At 42.5% G+C, this 18,893-nt stretch overlaps 2 pseudogenes; one reads left to right on the top strand and one right to left on the bottom strand.

Moving 5' to 3' along the window:
* Positions 1–606: 606 nt before the first annotated feature.
* Positions 607–1,723, top strand: LOC143548389 (F-box/kelch-repeat protein At3g23880-like; annotated as a pseudogene).
* Positions 1,724–17,907: 16,184 nt separating this feature from the next.
* On the bottom strand, positions 17,908–18,633 carry LOC143548386 (secreted RxLR effector protein 161 pseudogene; annotated as a pseudogene).
* Positions 18,634–18,893: the final 260 nt, after the last annotated feature.

Here is an 18,893-nt window from a genome sequence, read left to right as displayed (position 1 = left end):
ACAAAATACTTTGCCATATGAAAATGGATATATTTGAGGAGAAACTGGGTCATTGTTTTAACATGAAAACCGGGTAATGGGTTATAACATAACTAAACGGGCCCGTGTCCCATATGTTCAGAAAAAGAGATAATAAAATAGGAACCGCTTACATGACATTTATGTGGATCCTATGTGAAGGCCCTTGAATAATGTCATGTGAAAAAATCATCTTGATTAATAGTTGGATAGTTTGATTTTAGATATTTAGATTTACTTTTTATTGGAAAAACACTGGTTATAATTATATGACCAATGCTAGTTACGATTAGTAACCGTTTTTAAGTTTTAACAATGTTCAACGTGTACACGGTCACTCACCCAGCCCACCTAAAGATTGCAAACGAAGTGATTTAACAAATACTTAAAATAAAAATAATCTTGTTTGTTCATAAACTTCAAAATGATAAGGTTTTGTACCGAGACCGGCCCATCTTTAATTGCACCGGTACCGGCCCATTTTGTTGATTAATAAAATCCAGCAAGAAATTGAATTATATATATACATTACATCGCTTTAAAGCCATTATTAATTGTTCTTTATCAGCGTACACGATCAAAATCAAGATGCCAGACAACGTACCTTTCGACGTCCATGTGGAGATCATGAAGAGACTTCCTGTCATATCGTTGCTTCGGTTGCGATCTGCCTCCAAAGCATGGAAGTCTCTCATCCATAGCTCTGATTTTATTGCACATTATAGCAGCAAACAACATCTACTTGTAAATTATACTGATGCCGTTGATTTTGAACGAAAATATGTTTCACTAGTTGATGATGACACATTCCCCCAACATAAAGTTTCTTTGAATATTCCCTTGCTGGTTAAAAGTTTGCAGGTTAAAAGTTCCGTCATAGTAGGCATCTCTCATGGTTTGTTATGTTTGTACGGAGATTATCAACAATTCTGTGGAACAGCAAGGATTGTTATTTGGAATCCTTCAATTAGAAAAGTTGTTGGTGGTGTTGTGCCTATTACAACAAATAAGATACATGCAACCGTTCTAGGTTTTGGGGTTTGTCGTGAGACTACTGATCCTAAAATTGTAAAGGTTACAGGTATTGATAGGTGGAAGGATATAGAAAGTGTAACTTTGAAGCAAGTTGAGGTTTTTACATTAAGCACGGGAGTTTGGAGAAGTCCACTTAGCAATCTCCCTCGTAAATCAATTCAATTTAATTATCTCCAGGTAGTTATAGATGGAGTTCTTTATTGGCTAGCTACTGATAAGATTACCATCGATGGTAGATTAAGTCCTTATAGTTTGATTATTTCAATTGATATAACAAGTGAAGAATTTACAGAAATAAATCTCCCGTATAGTTTATCACACAAGCCTGGATGCAATGTGTTCATGTCCAAACTACGGGAGTCTCTTGTTGTGCTTGAACGTGGTGTAGAGGCCACTAAACAATTTTTCCATGTATGGATGATGGGGATGGCGTTCTTAAATCGTTTACAAAGCTATTTACTATTGATGTTAACACACTAGATGCAACATCACTAATTTACGCAAGGGGATTTAGGAAAACAGGTGAGCTTATAGTTCAAATTTATGAACATCATCCGAAGTCCATTGTGTCACTTGCTGTTTGTGAACCCTACTCAATAGTCTTGGGATTAATGGAAGATTTTTCTCAAGTTATGTGTGCTCCCACATGGAATCTCTACTTCTCCTTTGATTAGCAACCCACTTTAACATTTTTTCAAAAAAGGTAATGACCGTTCAAAAAAGTTTTTTTTTCTTTAACTCAGTTGAAAAGTTGTAGATTAAACATACATCCAGATTTATATATAAATATTAAAAGCAAGATAGAGAGACTGAACTTGTTGCTGCTATTAATGTTCAATATGCTTTTGGGCTAATATGATCCTAGTAATTTGTTTTGACATTACAGCATTTGGAGCAGATTATTTTATTTGTAAGTTCACAGGTTCTTCTTAATAGTCTGTTCTGTTTTCATGAAAGCATACAGATTAATCTAATCAATATGCTGGAATTCATGTTCCATCTGACCACTTAATTTGATGTTATTATCATTTCAAGGTAAAACTATAGTCACTAATAGGTTTACGTTTTTTTTAGTTATATACATTTATTTTATAGCTGCCAGCAAAGAATCAAAATCATTTTTTTAGCCTTTCTAATGGATAAACTGGTTTTACACAATTGGGATCATCTAACAAAACAATAGGTTGATGGTGTCACCAGCAAAAGGGTTCTCTACATGCTCTTGTTTCCCAAAAATATATATAAACTAAATATCTATTAATTAGGCACGAGGGATATAAAATAAAAGTGTCAATCAGGAGGAAAAACGTATTATTTAAACTCGAGTAATTGGTTATTTATGTTTCTAAGACATATGGTAGTGTTAATCATATTCATAAAAAAACATAAGCTGAACGAAAAGATTTTAAATGGATATGGGTTAATGTTGATGTCATACACACGAGTCATGTTTGGGTTCATCTATTCAACAAGTCAATCCATAAACCCAAAATCTTTTAACCCCACGATAACCATCTCGACCTTGGATTGGCCCAATATAAATATTGGTCCTCACTTTTCATTCAAAGTTGAACGCATGGTCCTCGCGATTTTAAATTGGTGGTGTTGGGGTAGAGTGAGAAGATCGATCTGTTGTGGGTGGCGGATCGAAGTGACAAATAGAGAAATAAGATATTTGTGGAAGGTGGAGAAGCTAGCTTTTGTTGTGGTAGGCTGTGGAGGAGTCCACTAATGGTGGATGGCTTCGATCTGGTTTGTGAGAGTGGCTACATGTTCAAGAAGAAGACGGGACGGGGGTTAAAACTGGATACACGTGCAAGGTCATGACAATGGAGAGAACGAGAATGGGACATAGATACACTCGCGGTTGATGGTTGTTAAGGTGTGGATTTTTTCGCAACCAATTGTTGGCGGAAAGAGTAGAGTTGATAGAATACCATGTGCATCCTATATATACATAACAAGGGTATAGTTATAAGTCATTTTACAAAATGTAACATGCCTTTAATGTGTTATAGAGTTAGGTACCATTCCTGTTACCGTTGTGGAATAATGAGTAGTACTACAGGTCTAACTTTTAATACTTATAAACCAGAACTACAAAACAGGTAAACTGAATGATCATCCGAATATAACAAAGGGAAAATTACAAAGATGGTCCTTAACGCATGCTTAAAATATTATTTCTCGAGAATAATAAACGATAATTAATGCACAACTTAGAAATAACCGACTTATATTATAACTAGATAATATAACTCAAAAAACTAATTACAACATCTTTGGTAGAGATGGTGGTGATTTTTGTGTTTGTTGTTTTTCTTGTTGTATCTAACACTAACTTTGTACATGTATTTATACTAGTAACTCAACTTGGTCACCAAGCATAATATGGGTCCATTACTCAACTTGGCCACCAAGGTGAACTTGGGCAACAAGGTCAACTTGGCCACCAAGAAAATAAAAGAATGTTTCATAATACCCCTTACACTTTAACCGACTTGTTAAAACCTCTTAGGTCTGGTTCACCGACTTGTGACCCGGAATAGAAATTAATCCAGCATTCACCCCCCCCCCCTAATTTCTGATTCGGTCTTCAACTCCAAGTAACTCGCTCATCTCCGTGAACTTGATTCTTGCGAGTGCATTAGTGAGGATATCGGCTCGTTACTCTTTCCCGCTAATGTTCTCAACATCGACCTCGCCGTCGTAGCAATCTCGGATAAAATGAAAGCGAGACTTTATATGCTTTGTTCGGTTGTGAAAATCCGGTTCTTTCACAAGGGTTATTGCGGATGTGTTATCAACTTTCAACACAACTTTCTGCAATGCTTCTCCAGTCAACTAGCTCAACAACTCTCGGAGTCATACAGCTTGACATGCGGCTGCTGAAGCCGCCATGTACTCGGCTTCACACAATGAGAGTGCAACTATCGCTTGCTTTTGTGAGCACTTTGTAATTGGACATTGCACTTAATAAAACACGTGCCCCGTGGTACTTCTACTATCATCCTCATCTATGTTGTGACTACTATCACTATAACCTACATGTCGTTTGGACCCGTTCTTCCCGTACTTGATCCTGTAACTCGTCGTTTTCTTCTAAATATCTCAATAGGTGTCATATTGTCACACCATGAGATTCTCGTGGGCTTTGCATATATCGACTAACAATACCCACAGAGTATGTTATATCTGGACGAGTGTGTAATAAATACCGTAAGCAACCCACTACCTTTCGATACTCGGTTGCATCAAGTTCGACTTCATTCTCGGCTTTTGAGTATTTCACACCATAATCCATCGGGACTTGAGACAGATTACAGTTTTGCATACTGATCTCCTTTAGAATTCTTTTGGCGTATCCTTCTTTTGTAATTACTATCCCATCCTCTCGTTGAAATACTTCGATTCCGAGATAGTAGGTTAACTTCCCGAGATCCGACATCTCAAACTTGGTCGCCATACCCTTTTTGAAATCGGAAATTATACTCGAGCTGGTACCTGTCAAAAATAATCATCCACATACACGACTATGATCAAAAAATGTTTCCCATCCGTCTTTCGGTAAACCGGTTGTTCCTTGGAACATTTTTGAAACTTCATGTCTCGTAGGATGTTATCGAGCTTTGTGTTCCAAGCTCGGGGAGCTTGCCTTATCCCGTATAAGGCCTTTGAAAACTTGTAAACCTTTGCTCCCTCTCCTTTTTTCTCATATCCTTCGGGTTGTGAAACGAACACAACTTCTTTCAATTCACCATGTAGAAAAGCCGATTTTACATCAAGATGGTGGATTTCCCATCCATTAGATGCAGCCAATGCGATTAGTAGCCGAACGGTCTCGATTCGGAGCGAAAACATCATCAAAGTCAATCCTGGGTGGTTGCACGTAACCCTTTGCAACCAACCGAGATTTGTGCTTGTTTATCGTGCCATCCGCATTACGTATGATTTTGAACACTCACTTCAACCCGATACATTTTGCACCCTTTGGAAGTTAAACTAACTTCCATGTTTCATTCTTGTTTATCAAATTGATATCGGTATTCATAGCACGAACCCATTCTTGGTTCGACTTAGCCTCAAAATAGCTACTCGGTTCACCACTTGCTATGAGAAACAATTGCTCATAGTCAGAGTCAATATGTAACACATAATCTTCTTGTAATCTTTTTGGTAAAACCGAGAATCGGTTTTAACGTCTTAGACCCGTTTGGGCCTCATTTTCACCTTAATATACCTGTGACCCATTCCTCGTCGACTGATCTTGAGAGCAGGTTGAGGAATTAGGCCCAATATGACTTGGTTCGGCTGAGTCGTTGGACTCGGGTTGAACCAATGATGTAGGTTCAGAGCTTGAGCTACCCGAGTTGCTTCTAGATGTTTCTTCAATAGTGGGTTCGATTTGACCAATTCCATTGTCAACCGCAACCCCCCTCCCCCCAACAATAGAAAACATACTCGGCTCGTAGTCATTCTTCTCGACTTTCTTTACCCAATTCCACCCATTGTTTTCGTCAAACACAACGTCCCGACTAACAACAATTTTCCGGGTGTTCGGATCGAAGAGACGGTATGCTTTTGAACCTGTCTCCGACCAGAGATAAACGAGATGTCTTGACCTATCATCAAGTTTCTTCAGATGTACACTATCAACTTTAGCATACGCCATGCACCCAAATACTCGAACGTGTTCAATAATTGGTTTCTTTTTCTTGAAACATTCATATGGAGTTTGATCAACCAAGGCCCGGGTTAGGACCCGATTGATTTAAAAGGTTGAATGTTGGACCGCTTCTCACCACATATAATTCGTTACCTACATCGCCTTTAGAATACTCTGCACCATCCCCATTAATGTTCAGTTTCGCCTTTCTACCACGCCATTTTGTTATGGCGTGTAGGGGGCGGTTAAATGCCAAATAATTCCACTTTCATCGCAGGACCGATTGAAATCACGTGAAGTGAATTCTCCTCCCCTATCGGTTCGAAAAGTTTTCATTGGTAAACCCGCCTCCATCTCGATTAGAGCTTTAAACCTCTTAAAACTTTCAAACGCTTCACCTTTTTCTTTCAATAAAAACGTCTACATATATCGTGAGTAATCGTCTATAATAACAAAGACATACCTATTACCCGAGATAGAGGATGGGGTTATTGGACCACACAAGTCACCATGAACTAACTCCAAAGGTTGGGATGCTTTAAACGAGGATGTAACCGGAAACGAACGCCTCGTTTGTTTACCCACCAAACACGATTCACACAACTGATTTTCGTGTTCAACATGTGGTAAACCTTGTACAATATCCTTCTTAGCCATCGATTTCATTTACCCGAAATTGATGTGCCCAAGTCTTGCATGCCAACGCCATGCATCATATTTGATCTTTGATTGCAAACACACGGGAGCTCCAATCTTCATTCGTATTTTGTAGAGTCGGTTTGCGAATCACTTGACTTTCATGAGTAACCTCCCGCCCTCATCGTACATGGTTAGAAGAACGTGTTTCATCCGAATGTCACATCTGGACTCTGTTGCTTGAAGGAGACTTATTATATTACTTTTTAACTCCGTAATGTAGTAAATCTCGGTTAGCAAGTCTTGGTCACCCGATTTTCCTTGGAAAATCGTTGAGCCTTTTCTCTTGATTTGAACAAATGACCCATCTCCAAACTTAACCCTCCCACTTATGTTTTCGTTTAACTATAAGAAATATGATCGATTTCTTTCACATGATTACTTGCCCCGTTATCCAAATACCATACATCATCTTCGACTCGCTCGGTCTCGTATTTCTTTGGTATTAGGTTTTGTTCATTTAAGAACACAACTTGATGCATATATGCCGCATCATCAAAATTTTCACGGGCTTCGATTTTGTTTGCTTCTTGACCCTTTTGAACTCGGTCCGGGCAACCTGATGCAAAGTGACCAAACTGGTCACATCGGTAACATAAAATCTTTGACCGATCTTTCTTCACCTTTATTTTCCCTCGACTTGATGACCCTTGTTAGGTACTAGGGGTTTGGTATTGACCATTAAAACGGCCTCGACCGCGACCTTGACCTCGACCTCGACCTCGACCTCCTCGTCCTCGTCCCCCGTTAGATTCAAAACTTCTATGACTTGATGAATCATATTTACCGAATAAAAGTTTACTTTGGTCACACCCTTGAATTTCTTCTTCTCAGATTTGCTACTCATAGGCTCGGAGTCGGCCTACAACATCTTCAAATCTCGTTTTATTGAGATAAAACACTTTCTCAAGCGAAGCAACCATCTGAATATACTTCGATCTTGGGAGACTTTTGAGAAACTTCTTTACCAATCTTGCTTCATCTATAACTTCGCTGAGAGCCGCTGATTTCGAGGCGGTGCTCGATAACTTGCCCGCAAAGTTATCTATGGAACTTGACTCGTTAATCTTCATATTGTCAAATTCCATTGACAAGATTTGGAGACGTGCTTCTTTAACCCGTTCGGCACCTAAGTGTCGGGTTTTAATCGAATCCTACATGGCTTTAGCAGTTTCTTGATCTCCAATTTGCATGATCAAGGTTTCGGGTATGGATTGAAACAACAAGGCCATAGCCATGTCATTTTTGTCTACATCGGAGACACCCGAGTTGATGGTGTCCCAAACTTTGTGAACTCTTAGGTCTACTTTCATCCTCATAGCGCACACGGTATAGTTCGTTGCAGTTAACATTGGACATCGAACGGAAGATGATCCGTTCTCTTTCCCCTTTGGCGGCAGAGGAGTCGTGTCACCCATGGCTACTCAAATCCAACTTGTTTGAATAAAGTAAAAATTGAATGAACTATGCGATTGACAATGACAATAACTTCTTCGGTAGATCAAACCAACTTGTTCGATCAACCACGTTAACAACTTCTTCGAGAAATCAAACCAACTTGTTCGATTGAAACACCTTCTTTGTTGGTCGTTAATTATCGCGTTCTTGAACCGAGCTCTGATGCCAATTCAAGAATGATAAACGATAATTAACGCACAACTTAGAAATAACCGACTTATATTATAACTAGAAAATATAACTCAAAAAACTGATTACAACATCTTTGGTAGTGATGTGGTGATTGTTGTGTTTGTTGTTTTTCTTGTTGTATCTAACACTAACTTTGTACATGTATTTATACTAGTAACCCAACTTGGTCACCGAACATAGTATGTGTCCCCGCTCAACTTGGCCACCAAGGTGAACTTGGGCAACAATGTCAACTTGGCCAACAAGGTGAACTTGGCCACCAAGCAAATGAAAGATTGTTTCATAATACCCCTTAGACTTTAACCGACTTGTTAAAACCTCTTAGGCCCGGTTCACCGACTTGTAACCCGGAATAAAAATTAATCCAACATTTTCAGTTTCTAATATTGAGAAACTATGGCTTAAAACACAAGTTTGAAAGAATGTAATACTAATACATTTGGTTCCTGTAGTAGAATGTCCAAGTGTGGATTTTTTCGTGATCTATGGTTGGCGGAAACAAAAAACTCGAGTTGGAAGGATACCATGAGTTTAAAGAAGAGGAAAGGTGTGTGGGTGGGTTTAGCTTTGTTTTTATTTTAATGTAAATTTCGATCCTACTTTTTTTCGTTCTTTATAGAGAATTTTTTGCGAGAACGCAAAATGTTTTCAAGATATTATTTAGTTTTGTTTAAAAAAAATGAAGCACGATTAGATACATGATCTTGGTGGTTGTTTGAGAAGATGAAATTTATGAATGCCTACACAGATTAATCCAATCATTATGCTGAAATCACGATCCATCTGAAACGGTTAATTTGATGCTGTTATCATTTAAAAATAAAGTATATCGGTAAAAAGTTTTTGTTCATCTCATATTATGAAGGTTATTTGCACAAGGTTACAATAGACCATTCGACAAATTAATTATCCATTGGTAAGACTATAATAAGTGAAGAAACGTTGATCGGCTCACTGGTAGACGATCAACTTTCCTCGGGTATGAGTATGCTATTTCACCGATGGTTCTCCGGAGTATGAATTCTTTCACCTACAAAACGAGCAGCACCGTGAACTTACCCCTCAGAAAGGGACAGAGGGGTCCTCTTTGGGGTAACCCTCCGGTGTGAGAATAAGAGATTGTAGGAGAAGATAATAATAATCTGAGAGTGAGTAAGGAATTGGAATGTATTTTCTTGCCTACCTCCCCTTGTGGAGGTGGTGTGGTATTTATAGTGTTAGGGTTTCCAATGATTGGGCTCAGATCCCATTAGGGCCTTTTTGGCCTCCTCCTGTTGCTTTGCGCCACGTGTCCTGAGGACAACTGGTGCTTTTTCATTGATTATTCTCTGACCCAGGTATTTCACCTGACCCATGTGCAATCACGTGGTAGCACATGGGTTTTACTGAGTTGTCCACCTTTCATTGGCAGCTGTCAACATCAGCATATTCTTATTCCTTAAAGGATATCTTCTGGAAGGTTGTCTGACGAGCACAATCAAGGTTGTCCTTATCCTGATTTGGATAAGGACGAGGTTGATTATGTGCACGTGTGATATGCGCCTATCCTGAGGATGCGCGAGGTCTTCTCTTTATTCTCACGCGCAGATGTTTCATGCGCAGATGTGATATGCGCCAGCATATGTAATATGCGCCACGCGCAGATGTGATATGCGTGAGCATGTGATATGCGCCACGCGCAGATGCGCCACGCGCAGATGTGATATGCGTGAGCATATATGGTGCGTGAGCATGTGATACGCGTGAGCATATGTGATGCGTGAGCATATGTGATATGCGTGAGCATATGTGATATGCGTGAGCATATGTGATATGCGCCATGCGCATAGGTTTTGGCTTTGTGCCTTCATGATATCTTGATTTCAAGCCTATTGTCTGTATCTTGTGGGTTGACTCGCCCCGCTCGATGTTAAGGCGGGTACATACCTCTTCAAGCCCCCCCAGTCTAATGTGTGTCTTGTCTCGCGCGAGCGAGGTAAGATAGATATTAGACTTAATAGTTCTCTTTTAATAGGTTTTGTCTTTTCCTTTTTTATTTCTCATCGTTGCGCGAAATTCTATCCTTTTGGTTGAAATGAATCGTCTATGTATGTGGTTGGTTGGTACTGACATGCGTCAGAGATGGAGACGTATCAGACTTTTCGTGTGCTCGAGGTGCTACAGTTGCCTTTCATGTCCCCTCACACAGTGTCAGGAACACGTGTCGCGCTCGTGTTGGCCTGCACCTGCGAGTGGGGGCGCGTGAACTCTGATCAGTACCTATTTCATTCCCTTTCATGTCCCCTCACACAGTGTCAGGGACACGTGTCGCGCTCGCGTTGGCCTGCACCTGCGAGTGGGGGCACGTGAACTCTGATCAGTACCTGTTTCTCTCTCTCCTGGGCCTATAAAAGCAAGCCTTTTGAGTTATTATTCTTCATCTTCCTTGTTATTTCAGAGCTTTTTCCTTCCTTCCATTTTTATTCCGATTAAGTGCCTGTCTTTTGCTTCCAGACTTCCGTTCTTGAAGTAACCTCTGTTTGATTTATAGTTGTATGTCTGATAACCCAGACACCACAATCTCCCCCAGCAAACGCCGTGTAAAGTCATTAGTCATGTCTACTTTGAAGAAGACCGGCAAGGGGAAACGGGCTGCCGAGGCCTCGTCGGAGGAGGTGGGGAAGGTCAAGACAGTGAAGAGGTGGGATGAGATTCCCTGTAAATTGAGACTGTCTGATTTTGACAGTCTCATCGCCTCTCAGGGTTTTCTCCCTGAGTACGGCTGTATGCTCCCAGCGGCCGGGCAAACGGCGGCGGATCCGCCCACTGGCTATATCTCCTTATATTGCCATTTTTTCACTCACTGCAACCTTCGTCTTCCGATGACAAGGTTTGTGGGTGCGCTGCTTCAATTTCATGGGATTCACATATCCCAAGTCCATCCCTTTGGACTTGTGCGCATGACTCATTTTGAGTTCGTGTGCAAATCTCAGCGCGAGGAGCCCACCCCTCGGCGCTTTCAATATTTTTATAAACCAAAAATCCAAGATTCTTGGTTCTCATTCGTTCCTCGCAGTCAGAAGGTCAAGTGCTGCACTGTTTCCTTCAAAAGCCTTCATGACTGGTCTGAGAAATTTTTTTATATTAAGGCTGGTGTGATTCCCATTCGCATGACCATGCGCGCGATCAATTCTGCGCCCGCGGATGGGAATGTTCTTAAGAACCCAACTGGCGCATGGGTTAATAAGTTGACTGCTGAACCATCCCCCGCCAAGAATATTTGCGAGGAGGCGCTGGTGGGGGTTGGTATGAGCAGGAGGTGGACCGACAGCGCGACTGAGCCTGTTATCCAAGTTGACGGCTTATGTGAGTTATTAGCTCATTGCATTATTTCTGCGCGAATATAATTCGTTTTGCTGATATCCTTGTCTTGTTTTATGCAGTAAGCAAGGAGTACGTTCACACCACCTATGATGAGCATATGGAGGGTGGCTCTGTCGCGCTGGGCACTGGGGAAGTTGGCTTCCCCGATCGCTTCGATGACATGTTCATCCCTGTTGATTTGGGATTTTGCTTTGGCAGCGATGCGTCTGGTAGGCCTTTGTACTTATGCTTATGCCTTTAGAATACCAAATTTGATTAATATTTCTGTTGCACGTAATGTAGATGCGCTCGAGAACTATGAGCTGGAGCTCGCGGAAGAAGAGGTGGAGGAGGAAGCTGAGGTGCCCCAACTCAAGCGTAAAGCTAAAGGGAAAACTGGCGCAGGGGCCAGTAAAAAACAGAAGAAAAATGATGCCCCTGTTGCTCAGGATCCTCCTACTCAAGCGAAGGGACTTGAGAAAACCCAGGAGTTTACCTCCAAGTTTTCCTTGTCTTCTTTGCCTCAAGGTGTGGGCAGACCTCCTGTCCACACGAGGTATGGTGCCGCCACCTCCTCCCTTCGCGCGGCGGAAAAGGAAAGCGGCGCTGCGCCTGCTGTTTCCTCTTCTCCAATAGGTATACTTTGTTTATATTTTGAGCGTGATTTCGATAGAGTTATTAATGAATCTTTGCTCACTCAAATGTTTGTAGAGCCAGCGACCTTGGTGGATCAACCTCAGGCGCAACAAGGTACCGAGGCTGCGCCGAAGGTTGCTTCGAAGTCCCCTATTTTACCCTCAAAAAGAGGGAAAATGGACTTCATGGCGATGTTTAACTCGCGAACGGCGGTGCGCCAAGGTAGATATTGCGCTTTTATTTTCTGACTTTTTTCTTTTTAGATCAAGTCTTGAATCATTTCTCTTTATTGGTTTTTTCATAGGCATTATAGCTGGCACACAAGCTGCTGGCGGCACTGCTGGCGCCGGCGCCAGCGCCGTTGGTTCTGCTCCTGCTCCTGCAAGCACTGAATCTCCCCTCATTGGGATTACTAAGGAGCTGGAGGCTGTTTTACGCGCTGATCTCGCGGCGTCGAGACCTCCCTCACCTCCTCCTGCGCGCAGCCCTCCTCGCGAGACTGGTTTTGATTTTTCCAGGTCGCAGGAGAAAAGGCCTGTTACAGAGGAAGATGAGGAGGCCCATTTTGAAGACTCCGATGGCGGCCGCGCAAGCCCTGTAGCGCCACGAGATTTCGTGGCGCAGTCTTCTCATGGGGCTGGCGCTGACTTTTCTGCTTGCTCCCCGCAGGCATAAGTTCGTTTTGCTCCGCTGCGCGGACTTCCATATTAGTGTTTAGATGACTAGAACGTTGCTTTGTGTTTGCAGGAAGCCGATCACATATACCGCCCGAGATGGAATATTACTCAGGATAGCTCATTTCAGTCGCGCCCGCGTGGACTTGCTCAACGACCATCTTTTCGCTGGGTCAGCGTTCTTTGCTGCCTCCCAAGAGCTTCGCTATGATTATGTAAAGGTGCGTGATGCTCTTGCGGAGGCCAAGCAAGAGGCTAAGGTATCTGCTTGGAATCTTTCTGACGCTCGAGAGAGAGCTGAGAAACTCCAAGCAGAACTCAGCGAGAACCGAGCAAGTGCCAACGCTGCCTTCGTGAAGCGCGGGCATGAGCTGCAGGCTGCGTGGGAGAAGCTGCAGGTAGTAGAGGCGGACGCGGCCAAGTATGCGCGGCGAGTGCGCGACTTGGAGCTGGATGCAGAGGCACGTGACCAAGCGCCTTTGCAGTCTATCACTGACAAATCTTCATTAGAGAGTGAGGTTGCGCGCCTGAAGAAGGAGCTTGAGACCGCGCGGGCAGAGAAGGATGAAGCCCTGGCGACGGCAGCGTCTAGCCAAGAAGCGCTCGATGCTGAGAAATGCGGAAAGGAAAGAGGCCTTGGCGGCAGCAGCGTCCGACAGAGAGGAGCTGAAACAGACCAAGGAAACTGTTGAGTTGTTAAACTCTCAGATTCCTGCTCTTGAGACGTCTGTTTCTTCCCTCGCGCAGGATCGCCAATGGCTAGTCTCACAGGGTATGACTCGTTGCGCTTATGCGATGAAATACTCAGACGAGTTTCAGACCCTTGTGATGGATTGCAACGCTGCCTCGCGCTTGGTGGGTCGAGCTGAAGGGTTTAAGGATGGCTGTGAATATAGCATGCTGAAGAAGAACCCATCCGATACCCTTATCAGCTCGACGTTGTCTGCGCGGACATGGCCGAGGTGGGGGAGAAGTATTTGAATACTCCCATTCCCATCCTTGAGCAGGTATTTTAACCTTAATGAGTTTACCTTGACTTATTTTCCTAGTCTTTTTGTACTCACACTTTTCCTTATGCTTTGCAGATAGCCTTGCTTGCTGATCAGCCCGATCTCGGCGCTCTAAAGAAATTACTTGACGAGTGTGAAGGGGCTGGTGGCGGCGATGATGGCGCGGGCAATGCTGCCTCTGCTAGCGGCTCTGGCGTGGCCAAAGGACCCGCTCCTGACACTATTGTGATAGAAGACGACTCCATTCAAGACGAACAACTTGACTATGGCAAGGTTGGAGATGACGAGGAGCGGGCTGCGCCAGATGCTGAGGGAGGTAATGATGAGGGCGATGAAGAGGCTGACGTCGACATAGAGACTTGAGAAGCCCTTCATGTTTTTTTTTTATTTGCAGTTTGTATCTCATCATTTTGTAAATTTGTAACCTTCTATGTTTTGGAATGAAATTTTGTTTTTCCCTTATTCGCATCTTGCGCATTCCCCATTCATCTCTTTATATTGCATGTTTGCTTGTTGAATATAAGATATGCTTGCACGTTGAAATAAGAACAAGGTTGTAAGGAAATTATTTTACTTAATCCTTGTCATATTTTAAGTGATTTTGCAATATCTTGACTATGTTGACACGTGCCTTGGCGTTTCATTATTCCTCTTTTGCGCGACGTTATAACGCATTTATTATAGGGAATTATGAGTTTTTTTTTTTTTTTTGCCTTTACGTGTCAGTATGTGTTACTCTGATATCCATTACAATTCCATGCGCGACCTCGACCTGAGACCTTAACAACTATGTTTTGGCATGTGCTTTGCCTTAGTTGTGCTTAGGTATTTTTATGGTCTAGCTGCGCAGTATGTAGGATGGATCTTGTGAGTGATTTGAGCTAAGGCTCGTATTATTGGGCTAAGGCCCTGAGCTAAGGCTCATATTATTGGGCTAAGGCCCTGACGTTTTAGAGTTAAAACTCGTTAACGCGTTTGAGCTTGAAGCTCGCGCATGTATGTTTTACTTCGTTTTATTTTTGTTTTGATGTCAATACAATTTTGTCATATTGCTCAAAATTAATAAAGGGAAGTGTGAAACATGTATGCAAAAGGTAATAGAACACACATCAAGAGAAGATAGCGCGTATTATTATTCATAATGGCTTAAAAAGCCTTGATTACAAACTTGACAATTTTTACATGAAACATTTTCTAAGCTGTGCTGCGTTCCATGCGCGCGGGATCTTCTTTCCATTCAAATCTTTTAAAGCGTATGCGCCTTTTCCCAATTCTTCCGAGACTTGATAAGGTCCCTCCCAATTGGGGGACATCTTTCCCGAGGGTATCGCGCGGCTAGCTTCATTGTTTCGAAGGACAAAATCATTCTTCTTGAAGTGGCATTCTTTCACGCGCTGATTGTAATACTTTTCTAGTTTTTTCTTGTATTTGGCTTCACTGATGATAGCCGCTTCTCTGCGCCCTTCAAGTAAGTTGAGATCCAACCTTCTTTCGCGCTCGTTATCAATCTTACTCATCATGAGCACTCTATGGGATGGGCATCCAATTTCTGCTGGAATCATAGCCTCCGTTCCATAGGTTAGGCTGAACGGGGATTCGCCATGCGCATAGGTTTTGGCTTTGTGCCTTCATGATATCTTAATTTCAAGCCTCTTGTCTGTATCTTGTGGGTTGACCCGCCCCGCTCGATGTTAAGGCGGGTACATACCTCTTCAAGCCCCCCCATTCTAATGTGTGTCTTGTCTCGCGCGAGCGAGGTAAGTGAATTTTGAATGCTTCACCAAGATGGCTGGCCTGTACGGTGTGGTTACGTCCACTTGCCCTCTCGCTGGTGGGTTGTACGGTGTGTACAGATCTAGATCGGCTTTGGCTCCAGGCGCCATGTTCATGTGCGCGCGGAGCTGTGAGCCTCCTGCATGAGTATCTCGTGTCTTCCTCATGCTGTGCACTTCTTCATCACTAAAATCAGCGTGTTCAGTGTGAACAGAGTGACCATCTTCCGGCGCGCGCGCCCTTTTTGTTGTTCCTTGAATGGTTTGTTTATCAAACGCGAGCCTTTGTGTTAGGTCGGCTAACTTTTTGTGTTTGACCAGCTCATTGTATTTGTCCATTAAACGCCGTTGTTCGTTTATGAGCCATTCTTTAGGGTCATTTGTTTCATCTTCTGGAGTTGTGATGAAGGGATGGTTACTGATGGTGCGCGCAGAATCACGCAGCACCCTCAGAAACTGTTGTCCCTTATTAACATCCTCACGCTCAATATCCTCCAGGACTTGATCGCTGTTTCGAACACCAGAAACCATGGTGAAGTTTTTCAGAGAGAACTGATGAGATTTTGTTGCCGTTGTAACAGGTGATGGCGCCAATGAAGAAACGTGGATCGGCTCACTGGTAGACGATCAACTTTCCTCGGGTATGAGTATGCTATTTCACCGATGGTTCTCCGGAGTATGAATTCTTCCACCTACAAAACGAGCAGCACCGTGAACTTACCCCTCAGAAAGGGACAGAGGGGTCCTCTTTGGGGTAACCCTCCGGTGTGAGAATAAGAGATTGTAGGAGAAGATAATAATAATCTGAGAGTGAGTAAGGAATTGGAATGTATTTTCTTGCCTACCTCCCCTTGTGGAGGTGGTGTGGTATTTATAGTGTTAGGGTTTCCAATGATTGGGCTCAGATCCCATTAGGGCCTTTTTGGCCTCCTCCTGTTGCTTTGCGCCACGTGTCCTTAGGACACCTGGTGCTTTTTCATTGATTATTCTCTGACCCAGGTATTTCACCTGACCCATGTGCAATCACGTGGTAGCACATGGGTTTTACTGAGTTGTCCACCTTTCATTGGCAGCTGTCAACATCAGCATATTCTTATTCCTTAAAGGATACCTTCTGGAAGGTTGTCTGACGAGCACAATCAAGGTTGTCCTTATCCTGATTTGGATAAGGACGAGGTTGATTATGTGCACGTGTGATATGCGCCTATCCTGAGGATGCGCGAGGTCTTCTCTTTATTCTCACGCGCAGATGTTTCATGCGCAGATGTGATATGCGCCAGCATATGTAATATGCGCCACGCGCAGATGTGATATGCGTGAGCATGTGATATGCGCCACGCGCAGATGTGATATGCGTGAGCATATATGGTGCGTGAGCATGTGATACGCGTGAGCATATGTGATGCGTGAGCATATGTGATATGCGTGAGCATATGTGATATGCGCCATGCGCATAGGTTTTGGCTTTGTGCCTTCATGATATCTTGATTTCAAGCCTCTTGTCTGTATCTTGTGGGTTGACCCGCCCCGCTCGATGTTAAGGCGGGTACATACCTCTTCAATAAGGATCAGAAAAAGGGTTTTGTCATATTCTCTAACCGATCATGTAAGTGCAAACGGATTGACATGGTAATGAACCGATCTTCCCATAACAAACACGGGGACCATAAGACCATGCGTACTCATGCCAAAGTGTGGCGTTTTGGCTTCAAAACGCCGAGGATCCACCCCCCCCCCCCCTCCGCGTTTTTTTCCTTCGGCGTTTTCAAAGGAGTGTTTGCTACAAAACGCCAGTTCGGCGTGAATTTTAATAAAGTTGTGTGTGGGGATAGGAGAGAGAGGGAATGCATGTAATTATTGTAGGAAAGTTGTGACGTTTTGCCCACTACACCACTTTTTACAAAACTCCCAATTGCTAAGGGGATGTCACTGTTGAATATGACATAGCAGGTCAATCAAGAACTAATCTTGATTCTTTAATATGCAGAACAATAAACAAAATATTGCTTCCTTTTGATTTCTTGCTTCTGTGCGTACAGTAGCAAATAAAGAACAAAACCTTTGGATGATGGCTGCACTTTTCAAATTGCAAACACAGTGGACGACGAAGACTTATTGATAAACAAAAAAAAACTCAATATTATTATTAAGAAAACAAACACACGAAAAACTTAATAAACCTATGTGAACCAAGGGTTAACATAACACCCTTAATTCGAGTCCTACTCGTATTCAAGTACACAATTTGAACCCAACTCACTCAAATAGGTTTTAAGATAAGTCTAACTTAACTAAAATAAGACTAACTTATTAATAAATAATAAACGAATTATTATTTAAATCTCCTCCAAGCTACCCCATGAGATTTACCGAACCGCCCTTAAATATCGTCTCGTTTAACACTCCCTCTAGATATTTGCTTCCTTCATCCCCAAGCGAGTAAAAAACTTCACTAGCTTCTCTTTTGGCAAACTCTTTATGAATATATCAGCAGCTTGCTCCAACGTGTTAATGTATTTAAAATCAATTTCTTCATTTAACACTTTCTAACGAATAAAGTGATAATGAACTTCAATATGTTTCGTACGCGCATGAAACGTGGGATTCTTAGACAATAAGATTGAAGACACCTCATCCCCATACATGGTTACCTTCTCGCTCTTACCTTGATTTAACTCGTTTAGAAAACGAACCAGCCATACGCACTCTTGCGCAGCCATAGTTGCGGCCTGATACTCTGCCTCGGTAGTCGAAAGTGACACGGTAGGCTGCCTTTTGCTGCACCATGTAACAACACCTAAACCAATCAAGAATACATACCCGGTAGTACACCGTCTCGTGTCCGGATCTTTAGCATAATCGTCATCGCAAAACCCGATTAATTCCATACTCGACTCCCTCTTAAACTTAACACCATAACTCGGAGTCGACTTCAAATACCGCAACACTAATCGAGCAGCTTCAAGGTGCGTTTTTCTTGGAGCTTGAACGAATCTACTAAGCATCCCAACGACATACGCAATTTCGGGTCGAGTCAAGGTCAAATAAATAAGACTTCCAATTATTTGTCTATACATGGTTACTTCTTCCAACTCTTTTCCTTTTTCGGCTCGTAGAGACCCGTTTGGTTCCATGGGTACCCGTATCGGTTTGCAACTTTCCATACCGAATTTCACCAAAAAATTAACGACATACCGATTTTGGTGAAGTATAAACTCATCATTCTCGTACTCGAGCTCAACACCCAAAAAGTGCTTTAATTTTCCCAAGTCTTTCATGAAAAAACGAGTGCACAGATTCGTTTTTAGCTGCTCCACCACGTAGACTAAATCACCGGTTATAATTAAGTCGTCGACATAAACAAGGAAAATGGCGGTCTTGTCACCTTCAGCTC

The sequence above is a fragment of the Bidens hawaiensis genome, unplaced genomic scaffold, assembly GCF_021521415.1.
Source record: "Bidens hawaiensis isolate Kalapana, Puna unplaced genomic scaffold, B.hawaiensis_p1.1 tig00015077_1, whole genome shotgun sequence".
Taxonomy (NCBI): domain Eukaryota; kingdom Viridiplantae; phylum Streptophyta; class Magnoliopsida; order Asterales; family Asteraceae; genus Bidens; species Bidens hawaiensis.
Note: the sequence above shows the minus strand (reverse complement) of the source record. Positions and strands in the feature narration are given on the sequence as shown.